Here is a 20,277-nt window from a genome sequence, read left to right as displayed (position 1 = left end):
TGGGGGATTCTGGAGTGTCAATGGCTGAAAGTCTCCACACACCTGCAAGGCGGCAAAGTCTTTGTAAGAAAAGCTTTTAGTTCTCGATCCCGTGGCTCCCGTCTTTGCTAAGAGCTTTAGTAGGAGGTCACTGATCCAATATGTGGAGTATACAGTCTCCGTTACTCTCCAGATACTACAGGTGATACTTTGTGGCTGGGTTACTGCACCACACACAGTATACATGTGCTCTCTCAGAGACTTAAAGGTGTTGTCCAATGGTTTCTAAGTTCAACAGCACCATACCTGGCCATTGTTTCTTTCAGTATTGCAGCTCAGATATAAAGAAATGAATAGAGCTTAGTTGCAATACCCATGGTGAGGTGTGGCACTGTTTTGGTAGAACCACAAAACATATTGGGGCAGATTTACTTACCCGGTCCTGTCGCGATCCCGTGGTGCGCTGTCTGACCAGGATTCGGGTCTGCCGCGATTCACTAAGATCGTTCGCCCGAGTTCCTGCATCCATCGCTTGTGCACTGAGGTCCGCCGGAGTTCACATTCTTCTTCCTGGTGCATGTGAGTGCTTGATCTTGCGACATAATTACGTTTTTAAATTCAGCGGTTTGTCCGAATCCGTTGGGTTGTCCGACGGCCACGCCCCCCGATTTCTGTGGCATGCAAGCTGGCGCCGATGTGCCACAATATGATTGCGTGCGCCAAAAACCCAGGGCAATTCAGCGCAAAATGGAAATAATCGCGAAACCTGACAAAAGTGCGGCGTTCGGACCCTCAGTAAATGTGCCCCATTGTGGTTAATAATATGCTACATGACCATCTTTCCATTGGAAGAACATGCCCTTGATCCAGTAAGGAGACTTGTAAAATGACGGCCACAATCCAGACATAACCTATTACTATTGCCCTATTACAGGCAGTACTGGCGGGTTGCATACAAGGTAGGTTCTTTAGGTTTTTACATACCGTATATACTCGTGTATAAGCCGAGTTTTTCAGCACAAGAAATGTGCTGAAAAACGTCCCCTCGGCTTATACTTGAGTCTATAACAAAAAAAATTACCCACTTAAAAAAAAATAAACTTAAATACTCACCCTCCGATGTCAGCGCAGCTCCCCGATGTCCCCGATGTCAGCGCGTCCCGTCTTCTTTCTTCTCCGCGGCTTCCCTTCTCTCTTCTATCTTTTGTCATGGACGCGGCCATATCTTCTTAGTGGCCGCGCATACTATGACGTCAGCAGCGGCCGCCTCATAGTATGCGCATGCTAGAAGAAAACATGGCCGCGTCCATGCCGGAAGAGAGAAGAGGAGCCGCGGAGAAGAAAGAAGACGGGACGCACTGACATCGGGGACATCGGTAAGTCGCGCCGACATCGGGGGATGAGTATATAAGTTTATTTTTTTAAGGGCCGTGGGGGCAGGCTGGCTGTATACTACTAGGGGCTGCTGTATACTACTGGGGGCTTCTGTATACTACTAGGGGCTGCTGTATACTACTAGGGGCTTGCTGTATACTACTAGGGGCTTGCTGTATACTACTAGGGGGCTTGCTGTATACTACTAGGGGGCTTGCTGGATACTACTTGGGGGCTGCTGTATACTACTAGGGGCTGCTGTATACTACTAGGGGGCTGCAGTATACTACTAGAGGCTGCTGTATACTACTAGGGGCTGCTTTATACTACTAGGGGCTGCTAAATACTACATGGGGCTGCTAAATACTACATGGGGGCTGGCAGGCTGTATTCTTCTGGGGGCTGGCAGGCTATATACTACTGGGGGCTGGCAGGCTGTATACTACAGGTGGCCCTACAGAAAAATGAAATACACAGAGTACTCTAGCTAGAGCCAGTTGGCCCATGCCAAAAAATAGCCAGCTTCCTCTGCTTTAGTGTACAAAGAGGAGGAGAAGGAGGACAATGAGGAGGAGGAGTGCATACATTATTCAGGCTGAGCTTCTGGAGAAATCCAGGCTTTATTCATCTTGATAAGCGTCAGCCTGTCAGCGCTGTCAGTCGCCAGGCGTGTAGGCTTATCAGTGATGATGCCACCAGCTGCACTGAAAACCCGCTCAGACAACACGTTAGCGGCAGGGCAGGCAAGAACCTCCAAGCGCCAGTTCATGCCACATGTCCAGCTTTGAAACCCAGTAGTTGTAGGGAGCTGTGTGATCATTTAGGACGATGGTATGGTCAGCTACGTACTCCCTCACCATCTTTCTGTAAAGATCAGCCCTACTCTGCCGAGACTGGGGACAGGTGACAGTGTCTTGCTGGGGTGACATAAAACTGGCAAAGGCCTTGTAAAGCGTACCCCTGCCAGTGCTGGACAAGCTGCCTGCTCGCCTACTCTCCCTTGCTACTTGTCCCGCAGAAGTACGCCCTCTGCCGTTAGCGCTGTCAGAAGGGAAATACTGTTTCAGCTTGTGCACCAGGGCCTGCTGGTATTCATGCATTCTCACACTCCTTTCCTCTCCAGGGATGAGAGTGGAAAGATTTTGCTTGTACCGTGGGTCCAGGAGAGTGAATACCCAGTAATCGGTGCTGGAATACATTCTTTGAACGCGAGGGTCACGAGATAGGCAGCCTAGCATGAAATCTGCCATATCTGCCAGAGTCCCAACTCGCAAGAATTCACTCCCCTCACTGGCCTGACTGTCTATTTCCTCCTCCTCCAACTCCTCTTCTTCTGCCCATACACGCTGAACAGTGAAGGATTGAGCAATGCTCCCCTATTCTGTCTCGCCAACATTCTCCTCCTCTTCCTCCTCATCCTCCTCCACCTCCTCCGATATGCGCTGAGAAACAGACCTGAGGGTGCTTTGGCTATCAACAAGGGAATCTTCTTCCCCCGTCTCTTGTGACGAGCGCAAAGCTTACGACTTCATGCTGACCAGAGAGTTTTTCAACAGGCCAAGCAGCGGGATGGTGAGGCTGATGATGGCCTGACCATCTGTGTTGACTCCTCAAAGTTACTCAGCACCTGACAGATATCAGACATCCACGTCCACTCCTCATTGTAGACTTGAGGAAGCTGACTGACCTGACTACCAGTTCTAGTGGAAGTTGACATCTGGCAGTCTAAAATCGCTTTGCGCTGCTGGTAAACTCTGGATAACATGGTTAAAGTTGAATTCCACCTCGTGGGCACGTCGCACAACAGTCGGTGAGCGGGCAGTTGGAGGCGGCGCTGCGCTGCCTTGAGAGTGGCAGCATCTGTGCTGGACTTCCTGAAATGCGCACAGATGCGGCGCACCTTCGCGAGAAAATCAGACAGATTGGGGTATGTCTTGAGGAACCGCTGAACTATGAGATTTAACACATGGGCCAGGCATGGCACATGTGTCAGTCTGCCGAGTTGCAGAGCCGCCACCAGGTTACGGCCGTTGTCACACACAACCATGCCTGGCGGTGCCAGCCACAGATCGGTCTGCGCCGTGATGCCCTGTAATAGCTCTTGGGCGGTGTGCCTTTTATCGCCAAGGCTCAGCAGTTTGAGCACCGCCTGCTGTCGCTTAGCGACGGCACTGCTGCTGTGCCTAGAGCTACCAACTGATGGCGCCCCCACGGATGGTAATTCGTAGGAGGAGGTGGAGGAGGGGTGGGAGGAGGAGGAGGCATAGTAGGCCTGAGAGACCTGGACTGAGGTAGGCCCCGCAATCCTCGGCGTCGGCAGTATATGAGCAGCCCCAGGGTCAGACTCGGTCCCAGCCTCCACCAAGTTAACCCAATGTGCCGTCAGCGATATATAGTGGCCCTGCCCGGCAGCACTCGTCCACGGTCCGTGGTCAGGTGGACCTTGTCAGAAACGGCGTTGGTCAGGGCACGGATGATGTTGTCTGACACGTGCTGGTGCATGGCTGGGACGGCACATCGGGAAAAGTAGTGGCGGCTGGAGTACGAATACCACGGGGCGGCCGCCGCCATGAGGTTGTGAAAGGCCTCGGTCTCTAGCAGCCCATAGGGCAGCATCTCCAGGCTAAGTAATTTGGAGATGTGGACATTGAGGGCTTGGACGTGTGGGTGGGTTGCACTGTACTTCCTCTTGCGCTCCAGCGTCTGGGGTATGGAGAGCTGAACGCTGCGCATGGAGACATTGGTGGATGCTGTGGAGGATCGTGGAGGCGAAGGTGTGGTTTTCGCACGGGAGGTGTTTGGGCCGGGGTCCTGGGCAGGATGCCGACTAGCAGAGGCAGCAGATGACACAGGGGAAGGAGCATTGGTGTGCCCGGCCGGAGGTGAACGGCCTTGGTTCCATTGAGTGGGGTGTTTAGCATTCATATGCCTGCGCATACTGGTGGTAGTTAAGCTAGTAGTGGTGGAACCCCTGCTGATCCTGGTTTGGCACAGGTGGCACACCATAGTCCGTCGGTCATCCGATGTTTCTTTAAAGAACCTCCAGACTTCCGAACATGTAGCCCTCGCCACGGGAGCTTCACTACGTGAAACATTTGGCGCTGATGCACCAGCTGTGGACCTGCCTCTCCGTCTGGCCCCACCACTGCCTCTTCCAACCTTTTCTCGTTGAGGACTTGCCTCTGTCTCAGAAGCACTGTGTTCACCCGGCCTATCAACCCAGCTTGGGTCTGTCACCTTATCATCCTCCGATCCCTCAGTCTGCTCCCCCCTCGGACTTCCTGCCCTGACAACAACTTCACCACTGTCTGACAACTGTGTCTCCTCATTGTCCGACACCTCTTTACACACTTCTTCCACTATGTCAATAATGTCACCATCACCCACAGACTGCTAACGGTGGAAAACCTGGGCATCGGAAAAGAGCTCAGCAGCAACCGGACAAGTGGTTTGTGACTCTGGGAAGGGTCCAGAAAACAGTTCCTCAGAGTATGCCGGTTTAAATGCCACATTTTCCTGGGAGGGGGCAGACTGGGGGGAAGGAGGCTGAGGTTGAGGAGCTGGAGGAGTGATGATTTCGGTGACATGGGTGGACTGCGTGAAAGACTGACTGGTGGACAAATGGCTAGAAGCATTGTCCGCAATCCACGACATCATCTGTTCGCACTGTTCTGGCCTCAACAGTGCTCTACCATGAGTCCCAGTAACTTGAGACATGAACCTAGGGAGTGTAGCTCTGCGGCGTTCCCCTGCTCCCTCATCAGCAGGTGGTGTCTCACCCCGCCCAGGACCACGGCCTCTGACCCCTACAGTAGTTGGACGCCCAGGCCCTCGTCCTCTACCCCTAGCCCTCGGGTTCAACATTTTCAAAATTAAAGTGTAAACTGTAAATTTTTTTGGGGGGTTTTTTTGTGACAGCACACAACAGGATTTTGTGCTGTGCCTGATGACTTTGAGTTATAAAAAAAAAGAAAAGTAAAAAAAAAAGAAAAAGCAGACTGTGCCTAATTCAATCAAACCCCTAATAAATTGTCCCACTTAGGTGTTTGAGATGGATATGTGTGTCACTAAGAGCTAAATAGAACGTTCGCAAGTTTCCCTGCAAATTCGTCACAATATGGTACTAGCTGCACTACTAGTGCCAACAAGGCCAGCCACAAGCAAACAAAAAAAATAATAAAATATAACGCTATTCTAGCCCTAACAAGGGCTGTTGGGTTCTTGTAGACTCACTCCTGCCTAACAGTAAGCTAATATAACACCCTAACGCTATCCCTGCAGCAGCAGCAGCTCTCTCCCTAACGGCATCCAGACAGAGAATGATGCAAGCAGCGCGGGCAGGGGCTAGTCTATTTCAGGGTCACCTGATCAGGCCAGCCAACCACTGCTATCGACGTGTAAGTGTACCACGTCATGCTGGGTGGAGTGCAGAGTCTCCTGGCTTGTGATTGGCTCTGTTTCTGGCCGGCGGGAGATGCCATTTTCTCAAGCTGGCGAAATATTCGTCCGAGCAACAAGCTGTTTCGAGTACGCTAATGCTCGAACGAGCATCAAGTGTGTTCGCTCATCTCTAGTCAGGTGTTTTTCTGGAGTTAGTTTTCCTTTTCTCACAAATCACAGCTGTCGACTGATACACTTTATAATATGACGCTGCAATCTCCAAGGCAAACACTGAGTTATTAATGAATTCCCATTACACAAGGGAGACTAGTAGTATCTATATTAAGAATATACATAGGTTAAGAAAATAACATAGCCTTTGTCCAAATAGGAAACACATAGGGGCAGATTTATCAAGCAGTCTGAAAGTCTGAATATTTCTAGTTGCCCATGGAAACCAATCACAGCTCCCCTTTAAAATATTCATGAGCACTGGTAAAATGAAAGCTGAGCTGTGATTGGTTGCCATGGGCAACTGGAAATATTCTGACTTTCAGACTGATTGATAAATCTGCCCCATACTGTTTTGGTAACCAAGTGAAAAATAACACAATGTAATATGTACACAATGTAACATTAGATCTGTTTTCATTTCTGTTATAACTTTCTAGTGAATAATTTTAATCTAGATTACAAAGGTGGAGGTGGTGAAGTATGGTCACTCCCTATTAAATCAGAACATGGACCTTTTCCAGTATTGTAAGAATTATAGATTCCACCCAAAAAATAAAGATCATAAAATGGGTGTTTTCTGACTAAACTTGGTCCCTCTGGGTCTGCTATAAGCAACACTGTTAAAGGGCTTTTCCAGGACTATGAACTTGTTGTTTTACAGGATTATTTTTTTATGGAAAATAATGGTTTTATAAAGTACACATTGGGTCACATTTACTTACCCGTCCGGGGGAGTTTACAGAAAAAGCATTGTCCGGAGATAGTGCACTGTGCCGCAATACCCTAAGATCATGCGCCCGATATCCTGCATACGTCGCTTCCCCGCTCAGGTCCGACAGAGTTCACCTTTGTGGTTCAGGCAAGTGCATTATCTTGTGACACAATTTGAATATTAAATCCTGCGCTCAGTCCAAATCAGTCAGATTGTCAGATGGCACGTGTCCAATCAGTTGCGACACAATGCCAATACAGCCCCCTGTTAAGCACCTGTCAGAACCGCGAAAGACCCGAAAACGTCCGAAAGTCCAACGAAAGTGTGGCCGTGGTCCCTTAACAAATAAGCCCCATTATCTCTGCATCATTTAAAAAAAAAGAAAAAAGGAAAAATTTAATTAGACATGCACAGATTTATACATATCTTCAGCATTTATTGAAACTTATAAAACTGTGCTGCAAAGTGGAAAACCTTATACACCACTAGATCACATATAGGATCGGACCGGCTCACCATTTTGTGAAATTGTGTGCAAGATTTGTCTCCAAAGTTCAAATGTACATGTAAATGCACTTTTAATGGACTGCACATCTAGGAACTGCATAAAAAAATGTGTAATATAGTTTTGCAATGTGATTTTCAACCATGTATCTTGTATTCAGGAAAAACATTGGAACCATCTGTAAAGTGTAAGCATCTCAGCCAAATCTTACATCTTAAAATTTCTGTATTTAGCAATAAAATTTCCTCTATTTGTGTTCTGCAGTTCACAGCTAATGATAGAACAATGATGTACAGGAAATGAGATAATTTTGTATTAAGTTTTTACATGCATATATTTGCGGGGGTAGTCACTGGCAACTATTATTACATGACTCACAGTGTCACTTAGCCTTGTGAATAAGACCATCTGCAATTAAAACTAAATTAACATTTACATTGTAATTAGATAAATAAAATATACATGCAGCAGATTTATAAAGAGAGTCTTGATGCATCAACATGTTGTTGTGACCAGATATCCCCTTTGAATCTAAGTTAGATTGGAGAAATAAGAGCTCTCCTTATGGAGATGTTGCAATTTAAGGCTGCCTTTCAGGCATGTGGAGACTTAATGCCATTGACATTCCACTAGGGCAGTGATGGCTAACCTATGGCACTGGTGCCAGAGGTGGCACTCAGAGCCCCTCCAGGTATCTTCCTGCAGTTCCAGACAGCCCAGGATATTCTGTGCACAGAGCTATTTTAAAGTGACAGCGCTACCTGGGACTATTTTCTGCTTTATTGGTGTCCTCAGGGGCTGGTATCAATGAAAACTGTGACAGAGAAGGGAGTATAAATCACAAATTAAATTTCTGTGTTGGCACTTTGCGATAAATAAGCAGGTCTTTGTTGTAGTTTGGGCACTCGGCCTCTAAAACGTTTGCCATCACTGCACTAGGGGATTCTGGGAGATATGCAAATATGTTTTCCAGGATTGGATAAGGAAAACATTGGGGCTCATTTACTAAGGGTCTGCGGTTGGCACTATCGTCGGAATACCCGATGATTTCTGATGTGCGCCGCATTTAGAAAGGGTTTTTGGGGCACGCAATTGGATTCGGACTACGTGCTGGATTTAACGAAGCTATTTGTTTTACACATCATGCACTCACATACACCGGGAAGAAGAAGGTGAATTCCAGCGGACTTCAGCGGGGAACCGACAGATGCAGGATCCGGCATATCAACGCACCTCAGGGATCGCGCAGGGACCAGGTAAGTAAATGTGCCCCATTGTCTCTTTTAGCTACCTTGTAAGGCGGCCCCCTTAAGATCAAGCATGACTGTCAAGAAGCCTAGTGACATGATGCGAGATTAAAGCCAAACCAGTACATCTATTCCAAAACGAACAGATTCCCAACTGTAGATGGTGTTATTTCGATGTCTTTGCACCTCATCACTACAGTGTAGGGAACTGAGTGAGAGGCTTATGACTAGGGTCAGGAAGTAAGAGCTCTCCTTACCTATGCTGTACTGACCAGATGCAAAGACATCATAACAGCACTGCATACAGTTTGGAATCTGTTCTATTTGGAAGAGATATACTGGTTTGGTCGTAAAAGGGTTTTCCTAGGAATGAATGTCCTCAAATTTTAATCCCCTAGTGATGTTTACACAATAAAGAATTTTTAACCCCAATTTTATTGCTGTTTTTGGTCATATCACTCCCAAGACAGGTAAGTGTAAGAATCCAGAGTGTGGGCAGGGACTTTCTAAGCAGGCACTTCATGAATCATCTGGGCTATGAGATGATGTGTGCTGACAATGTGCTTAGATAATCAGGGTCCAGTGTTTATCTACACTTTTATTTAGCTTCTGAACATTTTACTAGTCTCTGCCATATAGAAAAGTTAGATGTGACAGATCAGAGATATGAGATTACAAGATCCATGAGATGGATATAAAACACAATGACACAGCTCTTCTAACTCACCTAATCAATAATATACACTGTTAGCTCTGCTTATATATCTGTAGCTGCATGCTAATGCTGCTTACTAGTAGGAAGTGCCTATATCTGAGCTTGTCTTGTAATGCCGGGGGATAGCAATCTGATTGGGTCTTGTTCTCACTAATTGATCAAAAAAGGCAGGTCATTCAAATGTCCTCATGACCTATGGGGGTGGATAGGGGATAACAATCAAACTTGATATACAGTGGGTTTTCAGACCCCTTTAAATTTTTCACTCTTTGTTTCATTGCAGCCAATTGATAAGATTTTTTTTTTTATTTATGTTCACCCTACACCCCATCTTCACAGAAAAAGGAAATAAAGATACGTTTGCTAATTTATTAAACAAGAAAAACTGAAATATTATATGGTCATAAGTATTTAGACTCTTTGCGCAGTATTGAATAGAAGCAGCTTGTGAGCTAGTATAGCCATGATGCTTGGGAATGGTGCAACAGGTTTTTCACACCTGGATTTAGGGATCCTCTGCCATTCTTCTTTGCAGATCATCTCCAGTTCCCTCTGGTTGGATGGTGAACATTGGTGGAAAGGCATTTTTTTCTCTCCAGAGATGTTCAATTGGGTTGAGGTCAGGGCTGTCACGGGCACCCCCGCGATCCATACCATGGATCGCGGGTGTACCCGTGCCTCTCTCCGCTGCCCCGGTCCCGCTCCCGTGCACTCACCTCTCCTGGCTCCCGCTCCCGTCCGGACTAGGTCCCACGTGCGGCCCCGCTCCCTAGGGCGCGCGCGGCAGATTTAAAGGGCCAGCGTGCAGGTGATTGGCGCTGGTCATTTCCTGTTTTGTATTTAACCCTATGACTCCCATCATTCCCTACCGGACCTTTGTGCCTCATAGCCTTAGAGAAAGCTTCCAAGCGAGTATTCCTGTGTATTCCTGCGTTCCTGTGTATTCCTGCGTTCCTGTGTATTCCTGCGTTCCTGTGTGTCCCCTGCTCCTGAGTCCTGTGTTGTCGTGTTACCCAAGTTCCTCCGTGTTGCTGTGTTCCGTGTGCCTGTGTTCCCGTTCCCACCTGCCTGGACCTCCTGTTGCTGACCTCGGACTTGGACTTGACGTTGCATCTCTGACGCCTGCCCTGTGCCTGGACCTGACTACGTGATTGTCATCCGCTAAGGTACCGCGACCTCGGCTGCCACCGCGGGCTAGTCGCACTTGGGAACGACCTGGTGGTATCCTGCCGCAGCAAGTCCAACCCGCTTTGCGGCGGGCTCTGGTGAATACCAGGTGCCGCTAGACTCCGGTCCCAGGTGTTGGCTAGTTCCACCTCCCGCGGTGGTCCAGAGGATCCACTGATCCTGACAAGGGCTCTGGCCGGGCCTGTCATTTGTCATTTTAGCTGCGTGCTTGTCTTGTTGGAAGGTGAACCTTTGGCCCAGTTTGAGCTGCAGAGCTTTCATCTCTTGCACTGAGGAGAGGCCTTCATTAGCACACTTTCCCATAAAGCCCCGACTGGCTTTATGGGAGAACTTTCTTTCATTTTCCTACTCCATCTCTGCAACTCAGCCACAGAGCTTTTGGGGTTCTTCTTTAACTCTTTTACCAAGACTATTCTCCCACGATTGCTTAGTTTGGCTGGACTGTCAGGTCAAGGAACAGTTGTGGTCATCCCATACTTCTTCCATTTAAGGAAAATGGAAACCACTGTTCTCCTAGGAACCTTGAGTGCTGCTGGGCTCCTTGGGCAGTTTTTGGTCTCATGATTCTCATGTGCTTAGACATGCACTGTAAGCTGTGAGGTCTTATATAAACAGGTCCTAATTAGAGATGAGCGAACATACTCGTCCGAGCTTGATGCTCGTTCGAGCATTAGCGTACTCGAAACTGCTCGTTGCTCGGACGAATACTTCGCCCGCTCGAGAAAATGGCAGCTCCAGCCGTTTTTCTTTTTGGCGGCCAGAAACAGAGCCAATCACAAGCCAGGAGACTCTGCACTCCACCCAGCATGACGTGGTACCCTTACACGTCGATAGCAGTGGTTGGCTGGCCAGATCAGGTGACCCTGGGATAGACTAGCCGCTGCCCGCGCTGCTCGGATCATTCTGTGTCTGGATGCCGCTAGGGAGAGAGCTGCTGCTGGTCAGGGTTAGCGTTAGTGTGCAGGTAGATTACTGTTAGGCAGGAGTGATTCTCCAAGAACCCAACAGCCCTTCTTAGGGCTACAATAACGTTATACTTTTTTTTTTTTTGTTTGCTTGTGGCTGGGCTTGCTGGCACTAGTAGTGCAGCTAGTACCATATTGTGAGGAATTTGCAGGGGGACTTGCTACCATTGTGTTTAGCTCTTAGTGACACACATATCCACCTCAAACACCAAAGTGGGAAAATTTATTAGGGGTTTGATTTCAATTAGGCACAGTCTGCCAGTTTCTTTTTATTTTACGTTTATTTTTTCATAACTCAGCGTCATCTCATCAGTGTGCTTTCATACTTGGCTAGAAAATAGCCAAAGGAGAATCCAAACGGCTTACTTACGCCTACAATAGCGTTATATATATTTTATTTCTGGTTGATCTGCTGGTGGCTGTCCTTGCTGCAGTGCATATACTAGCCAATTGTGAGGAATTTGGAGTGAGACTTGCGACCGCTGTGTTTAGCGCTTAGTGACGCACATATCCATCGCAAAGACCGAAGTGGGCAAATGTATTAGGGGTTGGATTTCAATTAGGCACAGTCTGCCATTTCCTTTTTATTTTACGTTTATTTTTTCATAACTCAGCGTCATCTCATCAGTGTGCTTTCATACTTGGCTAGAAAATAGCCAAAGGAGAATCCAAACGGCTTACTTACGCCTACAATAGCGTTATATATATTTTATTTCTGGTTGATCTGCTGGTGGCTGTCCTTGCTGCAGTGCATATACTAGCCAATTGTGAGGAATTTGGAGTGAGACTTGCGACCGCTGTGTTTAGCGCTTAGTGACGCACATATCCATCGCAAAGACCGAAGTGGGAAAATTTATTAGGGGTTGGATTTCAATTAGGCACAGTCTGCCATTTCCTTTTTATTTTACGTTTATTTTTTCATAACTCAGCGTCATCTCATCAGTGTGCTTTCATACTTGGCTAGAAAATAGCCAAAGGAGAATCCAAACGGCTTACTTACGCCTACAATAGCGTTATATATATTTTATTTCTGGTTGATCTGCTGGTGGCTGTCCTTGCTGCAGTGCATATACTAGCCAATTGTGAGGAATTTGGAGTGAGACTTGCGACCGCTGTGTTTAGCGCTTAGTGACGCACATATCCATCGCAAAGACCGAAGTGGGAAAATTTATTAGGGGTTGGATTTCAATTAGGCACAGTCTGCCATTTCCTTTTTATTTTACGTTTATTTTTTCATAACTCAGCGTCATCTCATCAGTGTGCTTTCATACTTGGCTAGAAAATAGCCAAAGGAGAATCCAAACGGCTTACTTACGCCTACAATAGCGTTATATATATTTTATTTCTGGTTGATCTGCTGGTGGCTGTCCTTGCTGCAGTGCATATACTAGCCAATTGTGAGGAATTTGGAGTGAGACTTGCGACCGCTGTGTTTAGCGCTTAGTGACGCACATATCCATCGCAAAGACCGAAGTGGGATAATTTATTAGGGGTTGGATTTCAATTAGGCACAGTCTGCCATTTACTTTTTATTTTACGTTTATTTTTTCATAACTCAGCGTCATCTCATCTGGCATAGCAGTGTGCTTTCATAGTTGGCTAGAAAATAGCCATAGCAATAGGATAGCATCGTTTGGTTTTAAAAACTAAAAAACACAAAAAAAAAAAAAAAACACAAAAAAAAAATTAAAAAAAAATTAAAGTTATAACTTTCATTTTCAAAATGTTTAACCCGAGGGCTAGGGGTAGAGGACGAGGGCGGGGACGTGGGCGTCCAACTACTGCAGGGGTCAGAGGCCGTGGTCCTGGGCGGGGTGAGACACCACCTGCTGATGAGGGAGCAGGGGAACGCCGCAGAGCTACACTCCCTAGGTTCATGTCTGAAGTTACTGGGACTTGTGGTAGAGCACTGTTGAGGCCAGAACAGTGCGAACAGGTGATGTCGTGGATTGCCGACAATGCTTCGAGCAATTTGTCCACCAGCCAGTCTTCCACGCAGTCCACCCATGTCACCGAAATCGGCACTCCTCCAGCTCCTGCACCTCAGCCTCCTCCCCCCCAGTCTGCTCCCTCCCAGGAAAATTTGGCATTTGAACCGGCATACTCTGAGGAACTGTTTTCTGGACCCTTCCCACAGTCACAAACCACTTGTCCGGTTGCTGCTGAGCAATTTTCCGATGCCCAGGTTTTCCACCAGTCGCAGTCTGTGGGTGATGATGACCTTCTTGACGTAGTGGCAGAAGTGTGTAAAGAGGTGTCCGACGATGAGGAGACACGGTTGTCAGACAGTGGTGAAGTTGTTGTCAGGGCAGGAAGTCCGAGGGGGGAGCAGACTGAGGGATTGGAGGATGATGAGGTGACAGACCCAAGCTGGGTTGAGAGGCCGGGTGAACACAGTGCTTCTGAGACGGAGGAGAGTCCTATAGCAGAACAGGTTGGAAGAGGCAGTGGTGGGGCCAGACGGAGAGGCAGGGCCAGAGCAGGTGCATCAGTGCCAAATGTGTCATGTAGTGAAGCTCCCGTGGCGAGGGCTCCCGCAGCGAGGGCTAGATTTTCAGAAGTCTGGAGGTTCTTTAAGGAAACACCGGATGACCGACGGACTGTGGTGTGCAACCTTTGCCAAACCAGGATCAGCAGGGGTTCCACCACTACTAGCTTAACTACCACCAGTATGCGCAGGCATATGAATGCTAAACACCCGAATCAGTGGCACCAAGACCGTTCACCTCCGGCCGTGCACACCACTGCTCCTTCCCCTGTGTCAGCTGCTAGTCAGCCCCCTGCCCAGGAACCTGGCACAAAAACCCCATCGTTGCCTCCACGATCCTCCACAGCATCCACCAGCGTTCAGCTCTCCATACCCCAGACGCTGGAGCGGAAAAGAAAATATAGTGCAACCCACCCGCACGCCCAAGCCCTTAATGTCCACATCTCCAGATTGCTTAGCCTGGAGATGCTGCCCTATAGGCTAGTAGAGACCGAGGCCTTTCGCAACCTCATGGCGGTGGCCGCCCCTCGGTATTCGGTCCCCAGCCGCCACTACTTTTCCCGATGTGCCGTCCCAGCCCTGCACCAGCACGTGTCAGACAACATCATCCGTGCCCTGACCAACGCCGTTTCTGACAAGGTCCACCTGACCACGGACACGTGGACGAGTGCTGCCGGGCAGGGCCACTATATATCGCTGACGGCACATTGGGTTAACTTGGTGGAGGCTGGGACCGAGTCTGACCCTGGGGCTGGTCATATACTGCCGACGCCGAGGATTGCGGGGCCTACCTCGGTCCAGGTCTCAAAGGCCTACTATGCCTCCTCCTCCTCCCACCCCACCTCCTCCTCCGAACTACCATCCGTGGGCATGGCGCCATCAGTCGCTAGCTCTAGGCACAGCAGCAGTGCCGTCGCTAAGCGACAGCAGGCGGTGCTCAAACTGCTGAGCCTAGGCGATAAAAGGCACACCGCCCAAGAACTATTACAGGGCATGACGGCGCAGACTGATCTGTGGCTGGCACCGCTGAACCTGAAGCCAGGCATGGTTGTGTGTGATAACGGCCGTAACCTGGTGGCGGCTCTGCAACTCGGCAGACTGACACATGTGCCATGCCTGGCCCATGTGTTAAATCTGATAGTTCAGCGTTTCCTCAAGACATACCCCAATCTGTCAGATTTGCTCACGAAGGTGTGCCGCATCTGTGCGCATTTCAGGAAGTCCAGCACAGATGCTGCCACTCTCAGGGCAGCGCAGCGCCGCCTCCAACTGCCCGCTCATCGACTGTTGTGCGACGTGCCCACGAGGTGGAATTCAACATTAACCATGTTATCCAGAGTTTACCAGCAGCGCAGAGCGATTGTAGACTGCCAGATGTCAACTTCCACCAGAACTGGTAGTCAGGTCAGTCAGCTTCCTCAAGTCTACAATGAGGAGTGGACGTGGATGTCTGATATCTGTCAGGGGCTGAGTAACTTTGAGGAGTCAACACAGATGGTCAGTGGTGATGCCGCCATCATCAGCCTTACCATCCCGCTGCTTGGCCTGTTGAAAAACTCTCTGGTCAGCATGAAGTCGGAAGCTTTGCGCTCGTCACAAGAGACGGGGGAAGAAGATTCCCTTGTTGATAGCCAAAGCACCCTTAGGTCTGTTTCTCAGCACATATCGGAGGAGGTGGAGGAGGATGAGGAGGAAGAGGAGGAGAATGTTGGCGAGACAGAAGAGGGGACCATTGTTCAGTCCTTCACTGTTCAGCGTGTATGGGCAGAAGAAGAGGAGTTGGAGGAGTTGGAGGAGGAGGAAATGGACAGTCAGGCCAGTGAGGGGAGTGAATTCTTGCGCGTTGGGACTCTGGCGCATATGGCAGATTTCATGCTAGGCTGCCTATCCCGTGACCCTTGCGTTCAAAGAATTTATTCCAGCACCGATTACTGGGTATTCACTCTCCTGGACCCACGGTACAAGCAAAATCTTTCCACTCTCATCCCTGGAGAGGAAAGGAGTGTGAGAATGCATGAATACCAGCAGGCCCTGGGGCACAAGCTGAAACAGTATTTCCCTTCTGACAGCGCTAGCGGCAGAGTGCGTAGTTCTGCGGGACAAGTAGCGAGGGAGAGTAGGCGAGCAGGCAGCTTGTCCAGCACTGGCAAGGGTACGCTTTACAAGGCTTTTGCCAGCTTTATGTCACCCCAGCAAGACACTGTCACCTGTCCCCAGTCTCGGCAGAGTAGGGCTGATCTTTACAGAAAGATGGTGAGGGAGTACGTAGCTGACCATACCATCGTCCTAAATGATCACACAGCTCCCTACAACTACTGGGTTTCAAAGCTGGACATGTGGCACGAACTGGCGCTGTACGCCTTGGAGGTTCTTGCCTGCCCTGCCGCTAGCGTCTTGTCCGAGCGGGTTTTCAGTGCAGCTGGTGGCATCATCACCGATAAGCGTACACGCCTGTCGACTGACAGCGCTGACAGGCTGACGCTTATTAAGATGAATAAAGCCTGGATTTCTCATAATTTCCAATCTCCACCAGGTGAAGGAAGCTCAACCTGAATAATTTATGCACTCCTCCTCCTCCTCATTTTCCTCCTTCTCCTCCTCTTTGTACACTAAAGCAGAGGAAACTGGCTATTTTTTGACAGGGCCCACTGGCTCTAGCTATAGTACTTTATGCATTTAATTTTTCTGGAGGGCCACCTACCCGGTCCTCTGTTTTAAACAATTTTTGGGAGTGCCACATACAGGCACTCAATCTATTCCATTTTTCTGGAGGGCCACCTACCTGCTCCTCTGGTTTGAAAACTTTTTTGGACTGCCACATACAGGCACTCAATCTATTCCATTTTTCTGGAGGGCCACCTACCTGCTCCTCTGGTTTGAAAACTTTTTTGGACTGCCACATACAGGCACTATCCAAATTAAATTGTCTCCATAGCAGCCTCCACACGTTGTCTCCATTGCTACCTCCAAAAGTCGTCCATATAGCTGCCTCCATACATCGTCCCCTTATGAAACGAGGTGTGTCAGGCAGAAATTTGGGTTGTTTTCATGGATTCCACATCAAAGTTGTTAACTTTGTCGCCACCCTGCTGTGTAATCCACAAAATATACTGGCAAACTTTTATCATGTACCGATATTATTTGAGCGCTTCTTGCTCACCTCCTTTGGTTCCTCTCTGCCACCCATTGGTTTGAAGCCTGAGTCCATTTAGGGTATGTCGCCATGACACTCTCTAGCCTGCTGCCGCTGCCTCTGCATGCCGTCCCCTATAGTGTCAGGGTCAATTATTGGATGTTTTAGATGCTATCTAGCTTCTTTCTGTCACTCTGTCATGGCCATGCTGTTGCCCATAATTTTGGCATAATGGTGCGATTAAGCAGCCTCAGAGGCATCCATGCATGCTGTCCCTGCTGTTTCCTGTCCATTTCCGTGGTGTTTCCATCCTTTTCTGAGGTTCCCAGGTGTTTGGCCAAGCTTCCCTGTGCAGAGCCTTGGTCCCCTTGAAAAATGCTCGAGTCTCCCATTGACTTCAATGGGGCTCGTTATTCGAGACGAGCACTCGAGCATCGGGAAAAGTTTGTCTCGAATAACGAGTACCCGAGCATTTTAGTGCTCGCTCATCTCTAGTCCTAATCAATCCAATAAGTTTAATCAAATATAGCTAAACTCCAATGAAGGAGTGAGACCACCTCAAAAAGGGTCAGAAGGACACTTTGTTGAATCACTCTAGAATGTTAGCAGCGTTCATTCCACAGAATATCCATCTGCACAGATATGCACTTGGAGTACAGCAGTTTGAAGTTTCTATAAGCCTAGCTGTATTGTAAAACAAGCATGTTACTTTACCACAAATTTGCTATGTGATTTTCAGCAAAGTGTTTTATATGGGTGAAACATATGGGAACCATGTGTTCCACCTGTATAGCAAAATCAAGAAAAGTGCTTTCATTTGTTTCCTCTAGGCCATAGTACATGACAGAAAAATTCAAGATCTGCAAACAATGAGATGTAACCACTAGCAGCTATTGTAACATGACTCACAGTGTTAATAAGCCTTGTGGTTCAATGCAGTTAATAAAATAAACTAACATTTACAATATGATTCATATCAAAATATATATACAAAAGTTTGATGATGAGACTTTGTAAAATTATGGAGAAAGATTTATATGACCCAGTGCCTATTTTAAATTAATTAATTTACGTTGGCATCTTATCAACTCTCAATTCAGGGCATGAATCACAATTTTTCAATTTGACACGTGTCACTTAATGTAAGAATGACTATGACACATATAAAGTGTAGTGAAATTTGAGGTTTGCATCTTACCAGACTCACTGTTTTGCCTGTAGAGATACCCAGTATATAGGGACAGGAGGCTGCCCCACCACGATGGCCATTGCAAAGTGTTATTGTGTGTGCAAGGACTAGTTTGGAGAAGTTGTGACCATACACTGCCCTTACACCCGCAGAGAGGGCACACGCCCTTACAACCAGTACCATGTAAAATACAACCTGCATCCCCAACCCTTTCACATTTCCTTCCATACATGGATCCATGACTAATGCTGGATTCATTCAGCAAAGATGTATAATTATGGCAAACCCTAGTGAGGGATTTCCAGGGGTGTATGCGCTGACCCAAAGTGTAAGCTCAACCCCTGAGGACAAAGAGCAAAATTCCAGCTCACCTCCAGCCTGTCTTAACCGTACACGGAACCGGCAAGGAACCCACCTCGTTTGGAAAGGTAAAACAACATGAAAAATAATCTGATGGTCCAGCCAGTTTCCAAAACGTGTTCAAAATTTATTAAAAAATATCATTACATCCACAGTGTAAATCCTGTCCACCAACGCGTTTCAAATGGTATAACTGTTCTTAGTCATGGTCTGACCATTTTTTTTTGCGGGACAAGCTGTACTTTTTATTGGTATCATGTCAGGGTAAATGTTACTTTTTGATCACTTTTTATCCTTTTTTTAAGAGGTTGGATGTTAAAATCTTGTATTTTTTTGTTACTGATGTGGTGATACCCAATATGCAGTGTTTTGTGGTGATTTTCACTTTTTTATGTAAAATTTGATTTTTATATGTGATGGGGCATTAGGAGATCATTATTTTTGTCAGGGCTCTGAGTCTGTGGACCCTCTGGACCACCGCGGGAGATGGTACTAGCCTACACCTGGGACCGGAGTCTAAGTGGCACCTGGTCTTCACCAGAGCCCGTGGGCCTGCTGCGGCAGGGTACCACCAGGTCATTCTACATGTGCGACTAGCCCGTGGTAGCAGCCAAGGTAGCAATACATGAGACAGACCGTACCCGGGGTGACAGCGGGAGAACAGCGCAGTAAGGAACAGAAGGACTCACGTCAGGAAGGAAGGAACGGACTGACACACGGGACAGGAACGCAGGAGCAGGATCACGGGAACACAGGAGGAGAAACTGGAATGCAGGATACACGGGAACGCTGGAGACACAGGAACGCTGGAGACACAGGAATGCTGGAGACACAGGAACTCTGGAGACATAGGAACACTGAAGACACAGGAGGGCTTTCTCTTCAGGGAAATGGCTAGAAGATTTGGCGCAAAATGATGGGAGCCGCCGTATAAAATGCAGGCGCCAATTAGCGGTGCGCTGGCCCTTTAAATATCGAACTACCGCCGCGCAAGCTGCGCCTATTCCGGACGGGAGCAGGAACGTGGAGAGGTAAGTCCAGGGGAGTGGGGCCAGCGCTGTGGCAAGGGGCATGGGTACACCTGCGATCCGCGATATGGATCGAGGGGGTGCCCTCGACAATTTTTTTTTATTAACCATTTTTAAACTTTTTTCCTTAGTCCCAGTGTTGGACATCAACAAGTGATCATTAGTATCACCTTAGTCAGCCTATGCATTTTGATTGGCACAGTGTTAGATCATGCTGAAATCACCTACTGCTAGCAGGACCTCAGGACTACCATGGAAGCGATCGGCACTCTCTGAGCTGTAGTGTTTCAAAATTCCACTTACAGTAGCAAGTGCATTAGAAACAACTTGTAACAGCTTAGTAACATAAACAGAATTTAGCCGTTTTTTTATAAAACCTTAACAATGCTATCATAGTCAAATAGTATCCTGTATATATGACCTTAATGTGTTTAATAGGAAAATGGAAAACCCCTGTATTAGTCAGGATTTAGTCAGCTTTTGTTATCCAGAATACATTTTTCAGCACTCATGACCCTGCACCTGTCAAAAGACTTGTGAACGTCCTATAACACAAGAGATACAATCAATTTAATAATGTTAAGAAAGCAAAACTTCTCCCAGAAGAAAAAAATGAGTATTAATAACCAAGCCCAAAAATGAACGTGGTAGTGTAGGCCATTTCTGTTGCCAGAAGAATCCGGGTTTTTTTTTATATTACCCTTTGAAGACTATCTTTATTTTTGCGTTCCTATGTTTCACTCCCCTCCACAAGCCATATCTTTTTCACTTTTCTGTGTG

The sequence above is a fragment of the Engystomops pustulosus genome, chromosome 10 (genome assembly GCF_040894005.1).
Source record: "Engystomops pustulosus chromosome 10, aEngPut4.maternal, whole genome shotgun sequence".
NCBI lineage: Eukaryota > Metazoa > Chordata > Amphibia > Anura > Leptodactylidae > Engystomops > Engystomops pustulosus.
Note: the sequence above shows the minus strand (reverse complement) of the source record.